Source organism: Harpia harpyja, chromosome 1 (assembly GCF_026419915.1).
Source record: "Harpia harpyja isolate bHarHar1 chromosome 1, bHarHar1 primary haplotype, whole genome shotgun sequence".
NCBI classification, from domain to species: Eukaryota; Metazoa; Chordata; class Aves; order Accipitriformes; family Accipitridae; genus Harpia; species Harpia harpyja.
Window position 1 is genome coordinate 31646407 of NC_068940.1, and position 18399 is coordinate 31664805.

Consider the following 18399-nt stretch of genomic DNA (forward strand, 5'->3'; position numbering starts at 1 on the left):
ATGGCTGATGAAAAGGAGTGAGATGGTGACTGAGGGCCTGACCCTTCCTGGCATTAAACCTTCACACCTCCCTTTTTCTTATTTCTAACATTAGACAACATTTTTCTTTCTGATGTATAAAATCAAGCTCAAAAATTTCAAGTGCCCTCAGTTATGAGGACACTGTCCCTTCAGATTCCTTTAACAATATTGATTTTCTTAAGGTTAGACATCCGCCACATCCTGACAGATAAAGGCTGGTTACCGAAGCTCTTCGTGCCCCGTGCCAGCTCCTTATCACCGTGCTAAAAATTGAGGCTGATGTCATCGAAGTGGGCTCAGAGCCAAAAGGTACCTTTATCTGTCCCATGAGTTATCTGGCTTACCAGGCATCAGTCCTAAATTAAGAAAGCGCATGCTGGATTTTGGAGAGCTCTCTAGGAGCGAAGTGGATGGACTGACAGTATTTTCCATAGCGAGGTTGGCTGATGAAACAGCAGTTCCATTTTGCAAGAGAAAAAGAAAAAGTAAAATCCCTCCCTCCACACTGCTATTTTTTCCAGAAAGATGAAGTAGAAGAATCTAGATGAACCAGTGCGTGGATTTTAAAAAGCCTGCCAGTCATTTGGACAAGGTAGTGAAAGAGGCTTGGCAGAATAAACAGTTTGCTTCAGGCACAGCAGCCCCCCGGTTGTACCAGATGATTTGGCTCGAAGCCTTCAGCAGCTCCCGTCCTCCCCAAAGCTATTAAAGAAGGCCAGGTGCGAGCATTTCCCAATGGATACAGCACATTAAGGTGTACTTAAATAACATCGTTATATTTTATCTCATTATGGTTCACACCAGTGGGATAAGCAGGAAAATTCTCAGCTTGCTAAATCACGTTCCCCCGTCATCTGAACAGGCTCGTGCGTTGGCGTGTGCTGCATCCAAACGCTGTCCTGCAGCTGCCCCCACCCCACCCCAGACAGGGATGCTGGTGGAGCCAGACATGGTACCTGCTGTGCCAGAGCAGAGCCGAGCTGCCCAGCGGACCTGGAGTCCTTGCTCACACGTTCATCAAGCCAATGGGGGAGAGCATGCAGGAGGAGGCATTGCTTTTCCTTGGCAGTTGGCCTCCAGTGCCCTGACAGTCTGGTCCAGAGGAAAAATCAGGAGGACCCTTTTCCTTGCAGTGGTAAATGCCCCTTTTTGTGGAGCTAAAGTAAACGCTGGAGCCTTAGGAGAAGTTCATAGGAATACAAAGCATCCAAATTCCTTAGGATTGCAGTTGCCCTGGCTATCATAGGAACGTATCTACCAGGTCTTCTCACAGCTAAAGCTCCTCAAGGGAAAATGATTTTTATTCAAATTTGCTGGGCAGGGATATTTTACCCTCCGTGCTTTTTACCGCATGGTCTATGAGGATGCCAGGAACTGGGTCCTGAGGAGGTGCGATAACACAAGGACAGTGCGGTAACTCAGGGACACCCCCATGCAAGTTTACAGCCCGCTGACTCTAACTAGGCAAAAGCAGCTGGTTTAAGAAGTTAAGTAAAAGTTGTTTTCCCAAATAAGCACGGTTATTTGGGATTGTATATGCAGCGACAGGGTATGAACTTCTGCAGGGTGAACTCATTGCCAAAAACTCTGCCATGCTCTGTTCCTAAGCAGAATCCCAGTCTGGGTATTTCTGTGCCTTGTTTGCTGGCTAATTAAACCATATACTATCCTTGAAAATTAAAGAAACATTTCTTCCTTATTCACTGGAGGGGTAAGCAGGAGTTGTTACAAGAGGAAGACTCAGGTTGTAAAATCTCAGTCCAACTTTTGGGCACCCCATTTAAGACACCTGGAGCTTCTCAGTCCAAGGTAAAAAGCCAGCTCCAGCTTTTGATCCCATTAACACCTGACTCCAGCATTTGGGTTTCCAGCCCTGGGTGGGCAGAAACCTTTTTCCTTTCCGAAACTGTGCAATAACTCAGTGGCAGAACTGTGAATGAAATCTCTCCAATCCATTTAATGCTACTCCAGCACTGCTCTGGGTATCATTTACCCTTATGTTCTTGGCAGCTCTCTCCTGTTTCCATCAATAATAGCCTAATGGTGGTTTTGGGCATAAAGTATCTTTCAGGAAAGAGAAACTTTTTTCAGCAAGGTGGTCGCTCTCTTTTTATGCAAGGAAGTTGATAATACATAGCTAAACAGAAAGACATAAAATGAAGTGGAAGGAAGAGGAAGAGGGCATGGGACACACCTTAAAAGATTATGTAATTTGGCACGGATAAGGAATTTGGTAAATAAGGGAACATGAGATTTTTCACACAAAACTCATGAGCAAAGTTTTTATCTCCTTGCCCTTGAAGGACTGTTAACAGGAGGCAAGTCAGTGATGGAGAGAGGAGATTTTTGGATACAACTGAAAAGCCAGTAAGATTACTCTTTAAACCATTGAACTTAGATGCTAAATAAAACAAACAAATGCCCCCGAGCTCCTCTTTCCACTTCGGCTTTCAGTTGAGTCAGTCCCAGGTACTCCCCCACAACCAGACCTATCAATTACACATTTCCCGATGATTTATTGAACAAATGTTTTAGATGCACTGACACAATTTATCACTCCAACTTTCTAGTACCAAAAATGAGTAGAAATCCTTGCTGTTACTTTTTTTCCTTCTGCTACTGGTTGGCACTGATGTGGGGGTTTTGTTGATCTGGCATTTCTTTAATTTTTGTAGCTTTCTGCTCAATTCCTTTTTAATCACAAAAGCAGTGTGTAGGTTTGGGGCTGGTTCTCCTCACTAAGATACAAACACAGCCTCCGTGCCTTTTCAGGTCCCAATTTCTTCTTTAAAAGGCAAATGCTAAAATGTGGTTTTATTCTTTGCCTTCTCCTGACTCAGCTGAAGCTTTTACTGAAATCGGAGCATGAAGGAACCAGTGAATATATATCAATTAAGACAGTTTTAATTAAGCGGTTAAACCAAACGGCAGTACACACCAAGGCATGACAGGTTAACTGGGAGAGCTGGTGCACGCTGTAATCCCAGCTCCCTGCTATGTACAAACGGGGCTTCGCTGGAGCAAACTCGTGAAGGTGCATTTTCCTTGGGTGGAAAGGGTTCGAAATAGTAAATAAAAAAGTAATCTCAGACAAAACAGCTCCTGCTCAGTAGTGACATGACCGAAGGAGGTGGCGATACCTCCAGATCTCCCTCTCCCAAAGATCCAGGCAGTGGCACCGCTTCAAAACCACCTGCATTAACTCATCCCCCAGCAGCACATCGGTGCACGTATGCATTGCATGCGTTGCACGAACTCCCTCCAGAAGGGCTCAGAGCTGAAATTTCCACTCCAGTCCATCCTGCAGAAAAGTCAGAGCTCCTCTTGCCGAGGAAGGCAGGCTTACTGGAGGCGTGCAGCCCACCATGGAGCCTGGACCCTAGATGGCAGAGCGAACACGTCGGAAACCCGCCTGCTGCTGCAGAGCATCCCCTACATGGGACCAGACCAGCTTGTTCCCTTTTCCAGCTGAACTTCTGGGTCCTTCAGAGTCCAGAAAATCACCTACCTGCTCGGTAATTTTAGTTAAGCACCAATTGGACAAACACAGTGAAGTTTCCGGGGAGCCCCAGGGAAGCAACCCTTATAACCGTCTGCCTCCGAGCTGTTTGCTCTGGGGAGAAGCAGGAGATCGCTCCCAGAATAAGGCACACGCCTGGGCTGTGCCCACAAACCCCGTCCAGCAGTGCAAAGCATCTGGATTTCATTTCTCCTAAATAAGGGAAGAGCACAGGCAAAGTTTGGGGTCTTCCCCAGTTTTAGGTCTCCCTTAGGATGTCTCACCCTTGCTGTTTGTAGAGTGGAAACAGCATTGGTGGCAAAAATAAACTGATTCAGTGAGACTGGTTTCCTAAATGGGGCAAAACACGTATGCTTGTAAAGAATGGGGTATTCTGTGAAGTGTGCAAAGCTGCCAGGTGGGCAACTACCAAAGACTCAGTTATTAATATCTCCTGGCCTCTTGCCCTTCAAGCTGAGGGTGGTAGGAGAAGAAAAACATTTTGGTTTTACTCCATGATTTATTGATAGCATTGAATATATTATTCAAAGCTTCCTTCTCATCTGGGGTCTGCAGGCTTTCTCATTCAGCATGGCAGGAAAGGTTGGGGTGGGGGAAGATGCTGTCTCATCTCTCCCAGTTGAGTTTCACACCTGGTTTTGCTGTGGGTACCTCGATGCCCCTGATCACGCTGCAGCTCCTGTAGGTACAGCGGCACATCCAGCAGTGAATTGGGGGGTGCACCCCTCCAGGAAGGGGGTATCAAAGCAAGGACTCAGGTCTGGGGTATGCAGACTCTGCGAGGGAAGCTCAGTCACATCCCTGCTGGTATTTCCCTGGTAAAATAAGCATTTGGAGATTAATCTCCTGGGAAAGGGCAGTGTCCGACCAGGACAGCATCGCCGTGCCAGACTGTGCAGCCACGACCCTCTCCCCAGCAGAGGGTGCAGGAGCTTTATTTCCAGAGTGGATAGTGCATCCCTTGGTTAATTTGGGATATTTATTAATGCAGTGGTGGTAATCTGGTCCTGCCTTCTCTCGCTTGCATTGTGTCCTGCAGGTTACGGGGGCTGTGCTCATCTCCTCTGTATCGAAAGACTTGTGACACTGTCCTGTGAAAAAGGAATGAAGGTCCCACATAGATTCAGTTGTATTTCAGGTGGAGGAAAATGCGTACTATTTTCCCCTGTCTTGCATTGGTGCTTGCTTTCCTGTGTTGAGCAGTGCTATTTAGCTAATGGACATACAGCTCTTTGAAGATGTATGGCACTTCGTAAAGTCTTAGTATGATTACTCTGCATTAGTCATAAAAGGCAATGGTGCAATTCATCTTCCACTACAGTGTGGAAGCCTTCAGGACCAGCCAGAGAGCTGATTTACTTCATCTCTTCCTAATGGAGAGAGGGTTGGGAGGCTGAAGCTGGTCTTTGAAGGAGATGTTATGTGATGGATATTGATAGGATGTTTGATATGAAATGGGATGACTGAGAGAGGAATAGAGGTAGTTTTTTTGCAAATCAAATTTCTGCAGGTTTCTAGGGTACGAAGTGGGCGAGGTGGTTTTATCTGAAATGCAAGAGGAGCTGTTTTAACGGGTTGGAGTTTTGGAAGGTGGGACTAAATACCACTGGTTCTGCAGAAATATGAGCTCTTCAGCAATCCCATTTCCCCACAGCACCTCAGACTGCCTCCTCTGATGGCAGAGCACCCTGTGCACTCACACCGAAGCACAGGGACATGGGGAAGGCTCCTACTGCTGCCCAGCACCTGAGGCTTTTCTTGGAGAATGGAGGAAAAATAGCCAAGCACTGGATCACTAACACAAAGTTCAGCGGCATTTGGGAATTTTATCTGCTACGTTATGGGGGGGGGGGTTAAGACTAAATCTTAAATAGGCTCTTCACCACATTGCCTGCAAAATGGGAATTGTGATCAAACTGGCTGAATCTCAAAATGGCACTTCAATCATACCAGGTAAGTGAGGCGGCGGGGGGGAGAAAAAAAAGAAAGCAAGAACCTTTCCCATTCCTTTCATTTCCAAGATTTCCAGTAACCAGAAATTGCCTGTTCAAGCTGGTGGGATGAAAGCACAGCCTTGTGCCATGCAAGGAGAAAATTCCTTTGAAATGTAGGGGAATGGATGTGCCAGGTGCTGAGCTTTATTCACCACTCACCCTCTTGCTGTACTGGGAAGAAATGAGAGACACTGAAAGGAAGGAGCTGTCTGAAGAATGAAAGAGAAGCCAACCTTGGCCTGCGATGATAAATCCTGCTTGTTAATAAAACACTGCTGGGGAGCGACATGTTCTTGCCCTGCTTCCAAGCAGATAAGTTTTGCTTCCCAAGTCTGTTTTCTCCTTCAATCTTCGCAGATATCGATTTATATAAAAATGGATTTTCGAAAAAGGAGGGGAGAAAACAGCCCCATGACCTTCACATTTATTTAACGGTCGGAGTCACTTGAAAAATATGTTGATTATGGCCTGGCAATTTTCTCCGGGTGCTCCGGAGAAGAAATACAGGGCAGGTGATATAGGCAGGAGGGCAACACAAGCAGCAGAACTTGCCTCCGTAATCTGAAGAGTTATTCCAGAGGGCATGCAGTGATTTCTTTGTCCTGTTCAGCCCTTTGGACAAAGAGTTCAGGTCACTGGTTTTGTCTGAACATGGTTCTCAGTTGTCTGCTGGGGTCCACCACCACGGGAGCTGCTCGCATTTATAAGAGCTGATGAGGTTCCCCATTGCCCCTGCCCAGATCCGTTCCTCTAATCCACATTGTGTGGGATGCCCAGCATCCTTCTCAGGAGCCACACAGCTGGGTTTTGCCCAGGGACACGCTCTCCGATGCTGGATGTGGCCTGTGGGACAGCAACAAAGATGCTCCCAAGCACTGCTCACATCCCACCAAGTAAACCAGGTACATCCTTCATAGATAGCAGTATATGGAGGGCATCACAAAACACGTGCATGGACTGGTGATCTAGTGACCACGACTGAGCGTAAACACAGTTTGTGGGCTCCTACAATGAAGGCATCTGATACAGCCGGAGTCTACTGAAGGCAATGCACAGACTTTTGTTCACACGGTTTTGGAAAAAGTCTTAAAACCTTTCTGGTTATGGATATTGTATTAATGTGTAGTCAGAGAAATTTCCAGGCATGTCATAGATGTGGTGGCTGATGAGACTGGTATCCAATTTCTGGAAATTCTTGTTATCATGAGTCTTTGCACTATAGTTTTCATTTTTGTGCAAGGCTTTAATTGTGCTAAGCAAAAAAAAAAAAAAGTCTATAGAGGAAAAAAGAGGTTCTGTTCTCTTGCCTGTGGCTAAACTATCTTTAGTAATGATGGCAAAATAGAAGAAAAAAAAACAAGCTTTTTTTTTCACGGACAGGTGGGCAGACAGCCAGAGGGCTTGCGAAGAAAGCTCCAAACTGACTCCTGACCTCTCCCTCCTAGACACAGAGATTTTCCCCTTGGCTGGGGGTTGTTACAAGAAGCTGCTTTCTTTGCAAGGATTTTTAAAAGCATTTAATGAGTTCCCTGTTCAGAAATCAAAAGCCAACAAAACAGCATCACTGTTCACAGCCTGCTCTTCACCTCTGAAGGATACCATCTCCAGTGTATTTCCCTCTCTGGAGCTGTAAAGGGAGGCATAGAAAATAAATGAATATCCTAAATATCTGTTAGTCCTAGTACCCTCAGCCACCAGCTGCATGCACAGTCAAGCAAGCTTTCCTTGGGGTCTACACAGGGACAACCGCTGAAAGAAATACTTTGCTGGAGCCACTCTCATTAATTCCCCATGTAGGCGAGACACAGAGAAACTCTGATAGCTTCTTCAGATGTTGAGAGCTCCAGTTTCATGTCCTCTGTAGAGCTGCCGATGCAGAGCCCTGGCTGATCTCTGTCATGCTACTATTTGCTGAGTGAATTAAAAGTCTGCGCTTATCGTGGGCACACAAAACAAGTGTTATCTCTGTAATTAGACTGTTAAACCACAGCACAAGCTACAATTTCTCATGACAATAAAATAGTGCATTAGCATAAGTCCATCAAGAGCAGATTTAAAAAATAATTGGTTTAGATTTTGAGCTGACATCTGCTTTGGTTATTAGCTCTTGGGCACTTTGTTTTTAATTGGACAATTTAAAGAAAATGTTATCCAGTGTCTCCAGTCTTTCCTCAATAGAAAATGTCTTTTTAAAGAAGAGTTCTGTGAAAGTTTGCCTTTCTGTAAAGAAATGTGTGGGGGTAAAAATGTATGCAATAACCACAGTTACAGCTATTATTAACTGTAATGGTAGCCAAGGTACAAAACTAAAAGAAACAGAAATCAGGTAGCATTTCTGAAAAGTTTAAATCCCATCCTCCAGATCTGAGCACGGTGTCTTGGAGGAACCAAGCATCTTACATCTCATAGTTTCTCTGTGTGCTGGAGATGCTGTTCCACTTGGGGTTGTATTTTTTAAAGCGGCACCTGGGGACCTCCTGGGGGGGTCCCAGTCCATTTGCTCAGTGCAGTCACTATGCAGCAGCCTATGGTGATGGCCCGTGCTGGCAGAAGAAAACCCATTATCTCCTGCACAGCCAAGAAACAGAGGGACAGAGAGACAGAGGGAGCTGCTAGAAATGGCTCATGAAGTTTTCTGTTACAGAAAATGGATCACATGGATAGAACTTCAATTTAGAAGCTGGAAATACACACCAGATGGAAGAGACCCGTTTGTGCCAGAGCAGAACTTGGCAAGTGATGGCTGAAACTGTTGAGATAACATCAGCTTCTGTTTCATTTGAAAGCTGTATTTATTTTTCTTTTTAACCTGAAATCCCATTGCAAAAAAATTGCGAGCAGAAGAGATTTTACAGCACATGAGGAAGAAGTATCAGGTCACAAGCTGAGACAAGACCCTTGAACCTTCTTCTTCCAAAGCAGTGTGAATCCTGGCCCATCCCTGGTGTTTGTCCTCCTGTTTTTCAAACCACAGCCTTCCGGCATTGCCAGACATCTCTTCTGCTACTGCTTTTCAGCAAGCCTGTAAACCAGTTCTCAAATCATCCTTTTACTGTCTCCATAAGCTTGAACCCTCCTTCATCCACTTCTGCTGTTGCAATCCTCCTTTGGGACCCCCTGTCCTCCCAGCTCCCCGCAAAGGTCTCTCACGGGAGGTCAGAGCTCCCCCCAGGTCACTGCTCCCGCGGAAATGATTACAGCCCCTTTCCAGACAACTTTTCCCTTCCCAGCCCAGATTTCTGGAAATAGCAGCCTGCCCACATTTGGCCACCTTGCCTGAAATGAGGCAGATGAAGCCTGTAAAACTCTTTCCCTGACATTCAGAGCTGCTAATTTTTAATGCAAACTGTTGCCTTGGTATTTGCATTTGAAATGAGTTTGCATTTCCTTAACTCTGTTGCCACCCCCTCTGCAGCTATATAGTCTGTAATTTTACAGGTGCATTTGAGACACCAGGTGGTCCCTGGGAGCTTTGCCCATATCCCCAGGATGTGCAGTTCTCGAAACACCTCAGTGGAAGGATGATGCCGCCCTCTTCGGTGCTGCCAAGTTTCATCCCAACAAGAAAAAGCCAGTCTTCGTAAACCAGTGGCTGGGGAAAAGGACCATTTCTGGCACGCTCCGTATTCCTAATCTCTTTTTTTTTTTCTTCCTGGTTTTGTGGCTTGGGAGCTGTAATCAAACCATTTTGTTTTCTCAAAGGCATGTAAGAACAGCTAGTCATTCAGCGTGAATTAGCTTTTTCCAAGCATTCAGCCCAGCAGTAAGAATGAGATGTAGTGTAGATGATCAAAGAGACATAGCCTCCTTTGCCTGAAAACAGAACAACATGAGAATAAAGCAGAAATGGAAGATGACATACTGGGTCTTCTTCGTATCAGGTTCTTCCAACATTTTGTTAAAAATTGGAATTCTATAGTGACATGTTAGGGAGGGTGGGTGCTACTACCAGGTAATAGAAATGCATTTATGCAGAAAACTCTCATCAGTTTTGGAGGTTTAGGTTAAAGCCAGAAAAATGAGTCGGCACACACAGCTCAGTGTGGAAATATCCTGGAATGTGAAGTTTTCATAGGGACAGCCTATCTCCAGATTTATATACATCAGCATTTTCTTGAAAGCAGAATGCAGTTTATAAGTGAAAATAAGGATTTGATTGCACATAGCCTACCATGTCGGCTCATAGTATGATGACAGATTTGCAAGCTGGAAGTTAAAGGGTATTTCATCACGCTCTTTTGTAAGGGCGTTTACTGCAATAACTCATTGTAGCTACCAGGTCCCTCTGTTACTACAAATCTGCACATTGATTTGAGAAACTCACATCAAAAAAAAAGCTGGAAAAAACCCCAGATTTTGCCATGTGGGTGTTCAGTGCGGAGTGAAAAAGAAGTGAAACGATTTAGTGCCAAGCATGAGTACATTTCTCATGAAAATGAATCAATTCCAATCTACTCAGGGTGAAGAAGGAATTTCATGCTTTGGTAACTTTTCCTGACATAGTAATTCATATGGGCCCTGTCTGTGTAACCACTGAAGTGCTGAAATGAGTGTTTTTCCCGAGGAAAACACAGCTTATTTCCCCATGTGACACCACGCGGAGTCGCTGAAGCTGGAGGAAACCTCTGGGTGCCTCCTGCTCCAGCCCCGCTCCGCAAGCAGGGAGGACTACGACGTTTGACCTAGCTTTGAAGACAGACCAGGTTCCTCAGACCCATTTGCAATCAATTTTTGAACGTCTCCAAGGATGGAGACTTCACAGCCTCCCTGGGCAGCCTGAGGGGTCGGCAGGGGAAACCTGCAGCCGAGCAGCAGAAGGGTAGACACAAAGTTGACTGTCTGCTAATGACCCGGTGGTGCCTGTTCTTATCAAAATAGAGACAGCACTCAGTTATTTTATCTAAACTGCATAGACACATATGCTCTCCCTTTTCAGTTTTTCTGTCAAATCACATAAGCACATAATCAAATGAAATCAAGTTATGGCATGACAAGTTTACGCTCACCAGATGAGCAGAGTAGAAAACCTTATACATGCTTTTATCCCTTCGGACGGTGAAATGTATTTGCTTAAGCTTCTCTCATTAAGTCAATCTAACATGATCATATTGGCTGGCACCCTGGACCAGTCCATGCTGATGTGGAGGCTAGGATTATGGAAACAAATCAGCGGTCTCCCCTCTGTCCTTCCCTTTTCCTCTCTACACAACATAAGATAAGGCAAATAATGCAAAAATGAATGCAGTTTTGTCAGGTGTCAGGATTGTGGGAAAAGATGCTATTCCCTTTTACAGGGTGATAAGCATTGAATATGGCAGTAGGAGACAGTCTGCGGGCAGTCAGCAGTGGTTTGGGAGGTTTAATTTAGCGCTTTTTGCAACAGCACGATTCAATCCAGTATGATAGCATCTGGACATAAATAATGTAATTCAGCCAGACAGCTAAGGGAAGGAGATACTTTTACTATCCTGAGAACCATAATATGGTGTGATTTCAGACTACGATAATGAGCATACTGCTATTTTGTCACACCAAGAGTGATTGCATTCAAGTCCTTTTGCAACCTTACAGCTGACAGATCTGGTCTCAGTGGGAATCCCAAGGAAGTGAGTCAAAAGCCAAAATTCATCCCCTGTGGGTAGAAGAGAAAAACTTTTGATGAACAAAAAAAATTACCTTGATAATATCTAGCCCTAAAATGTCCAAATGTCACCAATGCACTGACTTTTCAGCTATGCAGGCACCGGCTACTGGGATTGACGCAGTATCCACAGCAGTACAGCTTACCAAAAGAGTCTGAAAATGTCTCAGGTGTCTTAGATCCTGGTTTCTCAGCCTAAAATGCAATATTGCAACCCCTTCTGTTAACTCAGAATCTTAGACTTAATTTTTAAATTAAAAGAGGAGGCTGTCTAACCCCCATCCATGAGCTTGTCCCTTGTGAGCTTTCTGGTGCATCCTTACATCCATCCATGCATCCATCTATCCAGTCTTTTCAGACCGTTTAAACAGTACCTTCAGGTGTCAGGCTGCAGAGCTGCCTTACAACAGATTAAACACCAAGGATATTTCTTCCAATGCAATTCAGACATGAATCTCAGGAGACATAGTTTTATTCACCTAAATGCTCTGTTTTAAAACTAGTGAAATTCAGAGTGTGCTTATTTTATTAGTAATCACCAAATTATAGCAGTCTTGGCTGAAAGGGCTTCTGGAAGTCTCTAATCCAACGTCCAGCTTGAAGCAGGACTATTGCCAACACTTGATCATGCCAGCCATGGCCTTAAATCCCTGACCTCGTGGGTTTTATCCCTGCCCTTCACATCGTCCTATTGTCCCATATTTTTCTCACTCGGTTAGTATTTGTATTATTCTGCATCCAAGAACCCCTAACTGACATCATCCACCACGGTGCAAAAAGATGCATGGATACATAATAGATGTGATTTGCCTGAAAACTGTCTAAGTAAGCAAGAACTAGCACTATCTTTATTTTGCAGTTGGAGACACATGGAGGTACAGATCCATACATTTTATGCTTTAGGGCAGATGAAGGGCAGAAGGGATACAAGAAGAAAGACGGTGACAAAAGAGGGACTGTGTTTGTGTCTCAGGACACAGACACGCTGGTGGTTATGATGGATGGGGAGTGCGCACAGTAAAGTGTCAAGACCTCAGTACCCTGATGCCTGGAACAAATCGGCTCATCAGAGTTCAAAATGATTTGTGCTGCCCAGGACTCATCTCTTGCTGTCTTTTGTCTTCTGGACTCCAGACCAACTTTAATCCAAAGCAGGAAAATCCCACTGGTCTCCTACTCATTTCCCACCACAAGAGCATCTGAACAGGGGCAGTTCTTGCTGGTCTTCAGAGTTCTGTCACCTTGCAGCACTTCGTGATTTTCTGCAATAATTTACTCCCCAAGAACACCTCAGAATCAGTGGTTGCAGGACCTGGGCTTGTAATCTATTCTGGGAAGGGAATCCATCTTCATTAACTCCGTAAGCAGCCATGTGCATCCAAAGTCCTACGTTAATAATAACCAGTCCCACACTTGATTAAAACAGAGGCACAAGTCCAACACTCATTAAATGCAAGGGCCCAAATCCCGTAAACATTCCTTGTGCCTTAATTACAATAGAACAGAGAATAGATAGCAGATAGTCACGTATTTTTTTGACAGACAGTTGCTCTGTATTACAAGGGTGTAGGGAATACAGACCTTATTTGAATGCATCAAGAAACAGCAGCCCTCAGAAGAGCCTGAAGAAAATGTCTACCATATTTTAATTATTTTTTCCAGCTAATTTTCCACTTAAACAAGGGAGCAGTATCATTGTACAATCAGCTGAGACTCTGACACTAGCTTCCAGTGCTTCCTTATCACATTTACAATAGCTCTTCTGTACAGCTTAGTTGGAATTAGCATTCAGGACCAGCAGCAATGCAGGCTCCCGAGCCAAGCACCTGTATGCGATAGGAAATTAAAATCAGGAGCCAGAACTGAAAGCCAGATCTTGCATACAAGCAACCCAAATCTCCAGAGATGTAGTATAGACTGGAGGATTTCATGCTGCATTGAGCATGAATATAGCCTGATTTCTAGGACCAAATCTGTTCTTGTTAAAGGCATACAGAGCAGGAAAAACCCACAAGGTAGGATTCGGGGTTGGGAACTCTGCCACAGATTAATCTTGATCAATCACTTTGTTTCTCTGTCCCTCAGTTCCCTGTAAAATGAAAACAGCAGCTTTTCTCCATCCACCTTTCGGGCTGTGAGATGCTGAGATCTTCTGGGTGGGAGAAGACAAAGGAAGTAGGCGGCAGAGTTGCTTGGATAAGCTGTCCAAATACCAAATAGTTATTTGAGTGGAAAATACAGACATCTCACCAAAAAAAAAAAAAAAAAAAAAGAGAAAAAAAAGCACAAATTCCCTCCTTCACCCATTAAAATGCAAGTTTACAGAAAGGAAAACCTGCCTGCATTGAGACCTGAGATCACGGCTTTCTCTGTTTCTGAATGTGCATTAAGTTACCTGAATAAAAAGCCTCTATTCTTATCCTTTAAGCCTTGTCTGGTCACGCGGAGCAACCTAGCAGAACAGTTATCTGTCGCAGGCAGGCAGCTCACGACGGCTCCCAGGTCTATTGGGCTCCTCCTCTATTTGGAGGAACGATGCTGATCTCCCTGATCAAGCATCTGGTCACCGGCAGCTCCCATCAACAGCAGCTCCCCAAACTGGGCTCCACTATCCCCAGGCTCCAGCTGCAGTTGGTGCTTCTCCACCTCTCCCATCTGCAGTACCCCACTTCAGATACCTGCCTGCTGCCAACACCTCGGACATCTTTCCTTAAACACATGCTGAAAAAAACAAAAAAGCAGATTTTTTTAAAAATTCACAGCCATTTTTACAATGTCATAGACCATGAAAAAGTAAAGATCATCTCCACCTTGTAAACAGGTCCAAGGGCAAGACACCTGCCTTGTTGCACTCTGCCCTGACCCAGAGCAGCTTTCTCTCCTCTTAGAGGTAGGGACCACCTGGTTGCAGTGTTTTAGCTGGGCACATCCCTCTGGGAGAGGGGAGGCTGCAGCTTTTCTCCAAGAGGACCAAACCACTGAGCTGTGGTTTGCTCTGTGCCCTGAGAAAGGAGCTCACAGGACTTTGTCCAGACAATGCCTTTTTTTTGGCATGCTATCTTTATAACCTGGGGTTACATGCTGTAATAGTAGAGGTTTTCTGTCGAACCCCAGGTCATAGACAGCAGAGCCTCGCTGAGAAGTTACTTTCTGGATTTGGGCTGTACATCTGAGATGCCTGCTTCCACTGCAGTCACTGCAAGCAACGGGGTGTGCTAATTGCATTCAAGGCATGGTGCTTGGGTCCTCACCATTCCAGTTGGCCCAAAGGAAGCCTGTGATGAGCTGGTGGAGGTCAGACTTTCAGATGCTCACGGGTTAGAGTCATTCACTGAGTCGAGAAGTGTTTTGTAGCACAAAGACCCCAAACCTGTCTTGGAAAAGTGAGGCAGGACCCATCTTAGGGCTGAAAGGAAGACAGACGTACTAATCTTCTTCTCACACCTTCCCAAGCAGGGCTGAACTGTTTGCCAATCCTTAGTTTATACGAGGTAGATAAGAGTCTGGAAAAACAAGATTATATTCACTGAATGCTTCAAAGAGAAGCGGCAAGAGTTTCATGCAGCAAAACCCGCTCTGCCTTCCCTGTGCGTGCAGCCGGAGCCCATCGGGAGGGGAAGCGGGATCTGCCTCGACCGAAAACAGCAAAGGGACTGTCCCCGTCCTTGTCCCCATCCCTATCGCTGGGACAGCCCTGCCATCGCACGCTTAGCCACCTCCACAAGGCACACTGTGAGCACTGCAGCAGCTTTATCCTTCAGAAATATTAAATCTGGATTTCACTTCTCCCTGGCATTTTCCTTTCATTCCAGATGGCACGTGATTAGAGTCCTAATTGGCTATTAGCTTATCAACACCATCCCTAAGTACTGACCAACCCATAAGAAGAAAAAGCAAAAGGGAAGAAAAAAAACATTCAGCAGATTGCCTCATTTAGCTTATAAGGGTTTGCATGAAACAATTAACTGGAATCCTTTTGATTGGTATTTTGTAGTGAAGGATGCCTCTGTCGACACCTTGGAGGAAAAATCATTATGGGAAGGGGAGTTATAATGTGAGGGGAAAAAATATTGAAAAGGATTTGGGTTCATTCTTTCATCTTAAGAAAAAAAAACAAAGAAAAAGTAAAATGTTATTTGTGCCCAACCGCTATTCCCACCTCCACAGGCTCTGAGTCACTCTAACACGCACAGTCTAAGGTGTATGAAAACCTCATTTGGCTCTTGCAAGATCTTTCAGGCACATCCACAGCTCGTGAAAAAGCACCTGAATTTCATCAGTTTCACTGGAATGATGCTGATTCGTATCCCTTTGATGATCTGGCCCTACCTATGCCAGCTGTGACAGAGAGGGGTTGGAGCAGTTGAGGTGATCAAAATGATATGTCAAGAAAACTGGAAACCAGCTAAGACAGCAAAATAGAATGAGAAGCTAATGAGGCATTTAGGGAGGCAGAGGAGAGGGAAAGCATCCTATCCTGAAGGGATAGGAAGGAAGGAGCTGAATTACAGAGTCAGATACAAACTTGGCTTGGATGTGCCTCATTCAGTAGGGGGAAAAAACATCTCATTAAAATAAAAGGTAGAAACTTGCTCAATTCTTGGAGCAAGGAGTACCACTGGATGCACAGTGTCTGTCACTGTTAGGATGAGCAGAGCTCCTTCCCCCAAATGTTGCATTGAAGTTAAATTCAGGAGTGAACTCTAGAGCCCTTCCAGAAATGGGAGCAACTTGCCTTGAGCTATACGTATGTTAGGAAGTGAAATAGAGAAAATATTCCTCTTTCTTCATCATGGGTGTGTCTCTTCTCCTCCACGCCACCATAAATTTGGAGCAGTTCATGTTCCTGAATGTGCTGCGGACTTTTCCCAGGCGCTGCTGCTCCACTGGTGGGCTCCAGCGTGACAGTGTTGTGTGTGGGAACATGCAGGTTCTCCTTTCTGGAGGCAACCCTGTAAGGATAAACACTTCCCCTTAACAATTATTTCCTCCTCATTACAACTGGGAAATCTATTTATTGCCAAATTGTCCATCTTAAGCTGGCCTACATTTGGAATCACTCACTGCTGCCCTTTTCTAAATATAAAACCACTCCTGCTATAGTTAGAAATGTATTTAATTTTTCTGTATTACAGGAACTAATCTAAAATTCAGCACAATCTGAGGATTCTCCTTCTCTCTCCTCTTGTTGGGGCTTGTTAAAAAAAAAAAAGTCAGTCAAATCTCAGGCTACTTTTGAAAGAGATAATGGATTCATGTAACCTAGGTCCTTTGAAGCACCAATGGAAGCTCTTTATTATACATAGCTGACTGGTTTCTCGGGATGTCAGACAAATCAGATCAAGCTCTACAGGTAGAATGAATGTATTCATGTGATATTTTATTCATACACACGGTCGCAACATTGATAATACGGCATCGCTCAGCAGGCGCTGAAGGGGTGGGAGGTGACACTGCTCAGCTTAGGTCTCTCTGACAATGTCCTGGGGGGCTCCAACTTTGGAATAGCCCCTTCTGGGCACTCTCTGCCCTCAGCCCCCACCAGGCAGGGTTCACATTTCATTTGCTACCAGAACAGTCCTATAAATAGGAACCCCAGCTAACCCTTCAGATGGCTGATGCTGGCCTCTTTCCCAGCCTCTGTAACTGCCCGAGCAACTCTAGATCAGAAATTGGTACTAACCTGTCCCTGAAGGATGTTGTTGGGCTGTTTTTGCCAGGATAGAAAATTTAGGGTTGGAGTTATGAGATCTTCCACATTTTGGACAGCCTGGGAAGCTGGTTTCCTCAATCTAATCTGCTTGTTGCATGTGATCATAATTATAATGCTGAATTACTTGTAATTAAGAAGGGCAGCAAGGTGGCAAAGTGGTTTCCCTTCCCCTGCCCCATTTCCCATGGCCCTTTCAAAGGACAATCTGAGAAGTCTGCAGACAGAGATCATTGCCACTATGGCTTGGGTTATTTACCAAAAACCAGCTCTGACATTTGAAGGGAGGAGATGTTTGTGAATCTCCTGTGAAAGGAGGAAGACAGCTGAGGGACTGGGGAAGTTTAGCCAACTGTAAAACTTTTTTCTTTCCTGGAGACAGGTTGAAGACTTTCACACATGCTTAGAGTTGCCCCAGGTCTTCCTCTATAGAAATCAAGAGGACTTGTTTGCACTGAATGAGAGCTTTTGCTGGGAGGGCTTGCCTGCTTTTGAAAATCCCATACACTTTTTTTTTTTTTTTTAATTATTATTTTAAATCAAGGTAGTGGGAGATCCCAGTGAGAAACTATCTATCTGGGCTGCTCAACAAGAAGAACATGACAAGAGTGTATTCTGGGGGGGGTGGTGGTTGTTTGTTTGTTTTAATTATTAAACCTCAGATGAAGGTCCATGTTTCACATATTAGCAAAACCTGCATTTTCCACCTTGCAGTAAATAGGTATTTAGTTTTGACTAAGTGAACCGAAACTTCACCAAACCTCCCCCTTCTCCAACAGTAACTTCATGGTGAAATTCCACGCTGAGGCAATTCCCAGCTCAGCGTGTGCTTTGTATTGACAACTCCTGTTAGCAAAAAAGGAGAAAGAAAGAAGTAATCTGAACTGAAAAACTTTGTATGAGTCTATGAATGTTTGATAGCTGGTGCCCAGAAAGAGGATGTTAATAATGTATTATTGCTGAAGGCTCTAAACAGCCTGGAGAGGAGGGCATCGGTATGACAACTAAAGTAGTGAGGCATGAGTGTGAGCACCAAAACCAGAGACATCCGCCAGTATGTTTCCATCATACCATTTACTCTTAAAACCAAAATAATGACAGGCTGTGAAGATATGTAGTACAACTTAACTCAATGTAGATGTGATGACCTCTTCTATTATGTGCATTTCCTTTATAGAAGGTGACATCTCCAGGGGTACCAAGCAATGCACTGCTATCTCCCTAGACTACATTTACGTGTCTAATGCAAACATCACCCTCCAGGAAAGATGGCAAAAAAAAACCTCTCCAAAAAAATCCTCACAAGCTAGTAGTGTTTGTGATGCTTGTTAAACAAATATTAATGAGCAGGATGAGACAGTCTAGCTCAGACCACCTTGTAAATAAATCCACTCAATATGTCAATGCTGCACCAGAAGGAAGGAAGGTTAGATGTAGAGTCCCTACTTCTTTTTGAGGATAAAGTGCCTGAGGTTTCTTAAAAATATTCAGCATATTTAAGTGTGTTTAATAA